Source organism: Oncorhynchus gorbuscha, linkage group LG22 (genome assembly GCF_021184085.1).
Source record: "Oncorhynchus gorbuscha isolate QuinsamMale2020 ecotype Even-year linkage group LG22, OgorEven_v1.0, whole genome shotgun sequence".
Lineage (NCBI taxonomy): Eukaryota > Metazoa > Chordata > Actinopteri > Salmoniformes > Salmonidae > Oncorhynchus > Oncorhynchus gorbuscha.
Genome location: NC_060194.1, coordinates 17,266,905 through 17,274,950, shown reverse-complemented (window position 1 = coordinate 17,274,950; position 8,046 = coordinate 17,266,905). Strand labels below are relative to the sequence as shown.

Sequence of the window (8,046 nt, the reverse complement as noted above, 5' to 3'; positions counted from 1 at the left end):
GGGCCCATAGGACTCTGGCCAAAAGTGGTGCACTACAGTATGTAGGGAATAGCGTGCCAATTTGGACGCAATAAGCAGCACCCTGGTGAGAGCTGTGCTGTGGCTTGAAAAGCCGTCACCCCCAGGAAGGAATTTAGCTTAGGTCCTCAAAACTGTTCCAACTTTCTCTATTAAAACATTTAATTATTGGACTAGTTCATTATCATATTATTTTGAGTGTTTTCATTGTTTGAGTCATTTCATATTTTTCCTTTGTTTATTTAAGTGACTGTCACAGGTCTTTGAAGCTGCAGAGGAATGGTAGGATACGTTTTAAATATCCTTTAACACCTATAACAGCACATAAGACTTACTATGCATCCCAAATGGCACCATATTCCCTACATAGTGTACTACTTTTTACGCTAGAGTCCTATTTGGCCCTAATCATAAGTAGTGTGTTATATACAGTAAGGAATATGGTGCTATTTGGGACTCAACCTATGTCAATCAGCAGATAGACCTGTAGCTGTCAGCAGTCAGCATCTCTCTCTCTCTCTCTCTCTCTCTCTCTCTCTCTCTCTCTCTCTCTCTCTCTCTCTCTCTCTCTCTCTCTCTCTCTTCTGGATCTGCATAAGGTACAGTAACTTATTGTCTGACGGTCAACTTGTCAATGGCCATTACAGTTTTTCTCAATTGCTAAAACACTAAATCCCATTGGCTGAACAAAGTTCTCAGTTGCCTGGACTCATTTAGCTAATTATGCAGCCTGTTGTCAATAGCTTAAACCATTTCACATGGTAAAACACCATTTTCAGATCTCACTTAGACTTTTCAGCAAAACTCTAAACACATTCTCATTCTCAAAACACATTCTGTACTCTAATGCACATGTCATCCATACTGGTAAACACAAGTGGCAACAATCAAATACAAATAGAGAACATATGTCATTGATTGAACACAACCACTCAAAATTGATTTAACCTGTTTCAAATGATGCGACACAACCAATATAAGCCAGTTTAGAGAGCAAACAGGTTGTTGAAGATAGGAAGGAGAAAGTCTGAGAATGGATAGAAGAAACAATGTGAGAGGACAAGGACGAGTGTGTATGCGAGGTGGGCGACGAGGAGGAAGAGGAGGAGGAGGGCAAGAAAGAGGAAGAGGAGGACGAAGAGGAAGACCAAGAGTGGAAATATCTGATGAAATCCGAGCAACATTTAAAGACCATGTTCTTGTTCATGGACTGACAATGAGGGAAGCAGGACTTAGAGTGCAACCTAATTTGAGCCAATTTTGTGTGTCCACTATAGTAAGGACAGTCAGAGAAGAGAACAGGTACAGTATACTACTGTATTTTTGTAATTGCAAATTTACTGTACTACACTATATGCAGCTGTTTCAATAGACATTTTTAAAGTTAATCACTGTATGTATTGTACTGCATGAATATATTTTGTAACTGCACAACTACTTTTTGTAGAATTGCAAGGCTGCCACATGCAGGTGGAAGGACAGCTATATTCACTCAGGACCAAGAGGCTGTTATAGTTGGCATGGTCCTTCAAGATAATGCAATACGACTCAGAGAAATCCAGGAACGAGGGATACAAGACCACACACACTTCCAGGGAATTGACAGTGTGAGTATTTCCACAATTGACCGTGTCCTCCATCGGCAGCAGGGTAGCCTAGTGGTTAGAGCGTTGGACTAGTAACCGGAAGGTTGCGAGTTCAAACCCCCGAGCTGACAGGGTACAAATCTGTCGTTCTGCCCCTGAACAAGCAGTTAACCCACTGTTCCTAGGCATTGAAAATAAGAATTTGTTAAATAAAGGTTAATTTTTGTTTACAAATTAACAGGATGTGAATGAAACAAGTATACAGAGTACCTTTTGAGCACAACTCACCAAGGATGAAAGAACTGCGAGCTCAGTATGTGCAAGTAAGTGTACATACAGAAACATTTACTGTAATCCAGATTGTCTACAGTACTAACAAATACTATGTGAATGACATTACACTTCAGTACATACAATGTATGTGAATCAAAAGCCTAATTGTACTCGACAGTATAGCACTGTCTCTGTACAACTTACAAAATCCTACATACAGTATATTGTATTTCTACACAGACAATATTTGACTTGGAATCCTTGGACAGACCCCATGAGTTCATCTTTGTCGATGAACTCCATGAACTACATGATTGGACAGCGGGCCATTGTTGAAGTCCCTGGTCAACCAGGTGGCAATGTCACAATCTGTGCTGCTATCGGCAACCATGGTGTTCTACATCACCATGTTACACTCCTTCTAAGATTTATTGCCAATCTAAGATATATTTTATTTGAGCAGCAGGTTCAAAGAGCAGCAGGGTCAAGAGCTAAATGAGAATCCCATTCCCACCTATGTGATAGTGTGGGACAATGTCAGTTTCCACCGAGCTGCTCAGGTAAGGGAATGATTTAACATCAATGGGCAGTTTATGAACTTGTACCTCCCTCCATACTCGCCTTTCCTGAATCCGATTGAGGAGTTTTTCTCCTCTTGGAGATGGAAAGTGTATGATAGACAACCCTACACCAGAGTAAACCTGCTGCAAGCCATGGTTTTAGCCTGCGGTGATATAGGTGAGGAATCATGTCAGGGCTGGATACGGCACACAAGAGGCTTGTTCCCCCGTTGCCTCAGGAGGGACGATATTGCTTGTGATGTCGACGAAGTGCTCTGGCTTGACCCAGCCCAAAGACAAGAAGAAGCACATTAATCACATGTTTACTCCTTAGATTTGTGTCCCTTTAAGTATTGTATACTGTATTACAGTGCATTGTAGGCTGTATACTGTACAGTGGACAAATTGTATGGCCCTGAACATTGTGCTTTCCATTTATTAACCATTACTGACTGCTCAATAGATTTTGAGTGGTTGCACGTTCATATCAACAAAGAATTACAGTATCACAGAGACAAAGGACAAGTTTGTGAGATGCAGGGTACAGTACTGTAAAAATAGGGGTACAAGGAGGAGGAAGAACAAACAACAAAATTGCAAAGAGCAAAGCAGAGTAGTAATTTCTGATACATTTTGACCTACTATGATAGAACATGTTTTCGTTCATCAAAAGACAATGACGGAAAAATATGAATATTTTTTTTAGATTAAAAATGTACTTCTCCCTGAGAATTGTATGTTTTGAACAATGTGTTTTCTATTTCTCAGTGTATTGTTTACTGACTGCTTGAGAGTGTATATCATTTTGATCACTTTGTTGATTTTGACCACAGAGGTAAAACTGTTTTGAGCTGAACGTTTCATTTTGGGAGAGGAGTTATGCAAATAGTGCTTGAAGATGAGGTTTTGGGTTGAATGTTTTCAGGAAATGGAGCAAGGTTTCAGAAATGGTGTTTTAGCAATTGAGAACAACTGTAAGTTAGATTTAGAGTTAAGTGATGAAAGAGATATGTGACATATTGGGTCTTTACCGAAGAGCAGTGGAGGAGCAAAGTCAAAATGCTTACACAGTAAATACTCTACTGCATACGTTGCCTATCTAACTCTTAATACTACTGTGTGTGCTGCGGGGGTAACTCAATTAAGACAACATATTTCTGAAATTCGATCCTTCAAATGTAACATTCCCCCTGGGGAATGACTGGGGAATAGTATGGGTAATTCAGTGACATATAATTTAAACGTTGTGCATTGGGATCATGTGAGTGTTTGAATATGGGGTGGAATTAATCCAAATTGAAGTGAAAGGGGGGATGCCATATCTGTCGTGAGAGTACTAAAACCTGAAGCAGTTGTCGAGCACACTGACATAATTGCCAGTTGTGACCTCTCTGACAGGCGAATCACACTGGAGCCAGCAAGACGGTAGTAAAAGCATCAGTCTAGTAGGACAGAATACGACAGGTCAAGAATAGCACTGGAAACAGCATAACCCAGCCCTGCTAGAGGACAGGACACTGTTGCATCCCAAATTGCACCTTATTCCCTATATACATTTTTGACCAGAGCCCTATGGCTCTAGTAGTGTACCAAATAAGGAATAGGATGCCAATTGGGACGCAAACACTAATACCACAAAGAGAAAGCCAATGTCATCATCCATGATGACCAATCCAACAAACGTACAAATTTCATCATAAATTGTGGAGCAGCCGACTACCAATGTTGTATTGTCATGTTTTGTCATAGATTGTCATGTCTTGTCCCTGTGCTTCCTCTTCTATTCGTTTCCCCCTGCTGGTCTTATTAGGTTCTTTCCCTCTCTCTATCCCTCTCTCTCCCCCTCTCTCTCTCTCTCTCTCTCTATCGTTCCGTTCCTGCTCCCAGCTGTTCCTCATTCTCCTAACTACCTCATTTACTCTTTCACACCTGTCCCCTATTTTGCCCTCTGATTAAGTCCCTATTTCTTTCTCTGTTTTCGCTTCTGTCCTTGTCGGATCCTTGTTTGCTGTACTGTGTTCTTGTTCCGTCCTGTCATGTTTTTGCCTTCATCAGATGCTGCATGTGAGCAGGTGTCTCTGTCAGCTACGGCCTGCGCCTACCCGAAGCGACCTGCAGTCTGTGGTCGCTTCTCCTGTCCTTCCCCTCTACAGACGAGAGGATTTCTGTTATGGATTCGGGATTTGTCGTTTTCTGTTGTGGACTTGAATAAACTCTGTTTCTGTTAAGTCGCTTTTGGGTCCTCACTTCACCTGCATAACATGTATAGTCAAATATTCATTCATTATCACCCCAGACCCCAAAGTGTAACATTTGTGTTTCAGGTGCCTTGCATTCGATGGTGCGGATAGGCAACAATATCCTTGTGAGTGACAGCTACTCATGTGTGGCTCATTTCTAGGGCACATATTGACTATGTCTGCAATCCCAAATGGCAGCCTATTCCTTACAGTGCCCTACGTTTGACCAATGTTAGCCACAACAAATTTGGATTTGTAACATATCATACGCATTGCAAATTCGTAACATATTGTACCCGTTTTAGCTACTTAGCATGTTAGATACCCCTAACCTTAACCCTTTAACGTGACTCCTAATCCTAACCTTAACACTAACCCCTAACCCCTAACCCCAACCCCTAGTCTAGCTAACATTAGCCATCTAGCTAATGTTATCGTTAGCCATCTAGCGACCTAGCTAACAAATTCAAATTCGTAACAGTATCATACGTATTGCAAATTCATAACATATTGTACAATTTGCAATTCATAATATATATAACATACTAATTGTAATTTGTAACATATCATAAGAAATGGATGATGGACATTCACTAATTAATACATACAATACCAAACGTAACATATATGAGTGTGCTGGATTTTCATTTTTTGTTTACTATGTTACACCTACACCCGAGTTGATCTTAGTCAGTGATGTGTGTATCACTGAATTTCTGTGCAAATGGACCAATAATTATATTGTATGTAGCCATGTAGCCACACCACTGTATTGTAGTCTGTAGCCATGAAGTGCTTTGAAAGGCTGGTCATGGCTCACATCAACACCATCATTCCAGAAACCCTAGACACACTCCAATTTGCATACTGTCCCAGCAGATCCACAGATAATGCAGTCTCTATTGCACTCCACACTGCCCTTTCCCACCTGGACAAAAGGAACACCTATGTGAGAATGCTATTCAAAGCTCACCTCAAAGCTCATCAATTAGCTAAGGACCCTGGGACTAAACACCTCCCTCTGCAACTGGATTTTGGACTTTCTGACGGGCCGCCCCCAGGTGGTAAGGGTAGGTAACAACACATCTGCCATGCTGATTCTCAAAACAGGGGCCCCTCAGGGTGGGTGCTCAGCCCCCTCCTGTACTCCCTGTTCACTCATGACTGCACGGCCAGGCACGACTCCAACACCATCAATAAATTTGCCAATGACACAAAAATGGTAGGCCTGATCACCGACAACAACGAGACAGCCTATAGGGAGGATGTCAGAGACCTGGCCGTGTGGTGCCAGGACAACAACCTCTCCCTCAACATGATCAAGACAAAGGAGATGATTGTGGACTACAGGAAAAGGAGGACCAGGCACGCCCCCATTCTCATCGACAGGCTGTAGTGGAATAGGTTGAGAGCTTCAAGTTCCTTGTTGTCCACATCACCAACAAACTATCATGGTCCTAACACACCATGACAGTCGTGAAGCGGACACAGCAAAACCTATTCCCCTCAGGAGACTGAAAAGATTTGTCATAGGTCCTCAGATCCTCAAAAGATTCTACAGCTGCACCATCCGACCGCAAGGCACTACAGAGGATAGTGCGAACGACCCAGTACATCACTGGGGCCAAGCTTCCTGCCATCCAGGAGCTCTATACCAGGCGGTGTCAGAGGAAGGCTCTAAAAATTGTCAAAGAATCCAGCCACCCTAGTCATAGACTGTTCTCTCTGCTACCACACGGCAAGCGGTACCGGAGCGCCAAGTCTAGTTCCAAGAGGCTTCTTATTAACAGCTTCTACCCCCAAGACATAAGACTCCTGAACATCTAGTCAAATGGCTACCCAGATTAATCGTATTGCCACCCCTCTCCACACCACTGCCACTCTGTGTTGTCATCTATGCATAGTCACTTAAATTAACTATACCGACATGTACATACTACCTCAACTACAATGTTGGTTAGGGGTTCGTAAGTAAGCGATTCACTGTAAGGTGGATACCTGTTGAATTCGGCGCATGTGACTAATACAATTTGATTTGATTTGATTATCTGTATCTTAAATGAAGAGTAATGTCAGTGACACAGCACAGGCTGAGGCAGTGCCGGATGGGTCTGTAGACTGATAGTGAGGTGCCTCTGACTACGTGTCAAATGGCATCCTATTCCCTACATAGGCCACCAGGGCTAAGATGGCTCTGGTCAAAAGTAGTGCACTATTAAGGAATAGGGTGCCATTTGGCAGCGTCTGAGTCCTTAGGTACTACTGTACAGACATCTGTCTGACTCCCAAGGCAACCTGCAGAACATGGAGATATGCTCAATGAAATGTCCCACTGAGCAAAGACGTCAATTCAACGTCTATTCCACCTTGCATGAAACACAAGCATGCGATATGTCAAAAGAGAGAGAGAGGAATAAACCGTGTAGTGCCTTCCCTTCCCTTCTTCCCATCCACAACCTCAGCTGTTCATTCATTCTACATTTTGTTACACGCGAGTTCATGTATATATATTAGTACTTACTGGATCTCCACAGTGCAAGAAATGCAAGGTTGCATCCCAAATGGCACCGTATAGGCCATGGTCAAAAATAGTGCACTGTATGGAATACAAAATGGCTGTGTGTAGGAATCAGAGTGGGGTCCTTGGCTCTCTCCCTCTCTGGTAGGTTGTCATCTCACTGCATACTTTATACATCGACGCTTAAGCCAATACTAAGGACACACACACACAGACACACAGACACAGACACAAACACAAACACACACACACACACACACACACACACACACACACACACACACACACACACACACACACACACACACACACACACACACACACACACACACACACACACACACACACACACACACACACACACACACACACACACACACACACACACACACACACATGGTACATCCAGTGCAATTCATAGAGAGAGGTTATACAAGATGCTATCTCGTAACCCCAAGGACAATTTTACTGCAACTCTATCTTTCCATTAGCCTCTCGCTTTTTCCATTATGGAAGATAGGAATGAAACAAGTCATAGTTCCAGCTAAATTTATGGGACAAGATCTTAACAGTCCACAACAACAGCGTAAGTCTTGCAGCACTCAGCTGTAAGCCTTGTCCAAATGTAACACCACATGGGATAAAAAGGTTTGAATCACTCATGTGACCGCTCAGGGATATTTCCTTCAAATGTTGAGAGGGAAATTGGCCCCTTCATGCCCTTAGGCACAGAAGCAATAAGTCTGCAATGCATACCTCAGCTCATATCGCTATGCTCTTGATGTGTCTCCTCATTAAATGCTGTATGTCTCACCAGAGGCCATTCGAGGTATTGTATGCGTCCCGAATGA

At 42.7% G+C, this 8,046-nt stretch overlaps 1 long non-coding RNA gene across 1 annotated transcript; it reads left to right on the top strand.

Annotated features, from left to right (window-relative positions):
* Window positions 1-1,052: 1,052 nt before the first annotated feature.
* Window positions 1,053-2,199, top strand: LOC124009525. Its single transcript, XR_006834302.1, has 4 exons — window positions 1,053-1,320; window positions 1,466-1,625; window positions 1,846-1,927; window positions 2,118-2,199. It is a non-coding gene; the product is annotated as an uncharacterized LOC124009525 (long non-coding RNA).
* Window positions 2,200-8,046: the final 5,847 nt, after the last annotated feature.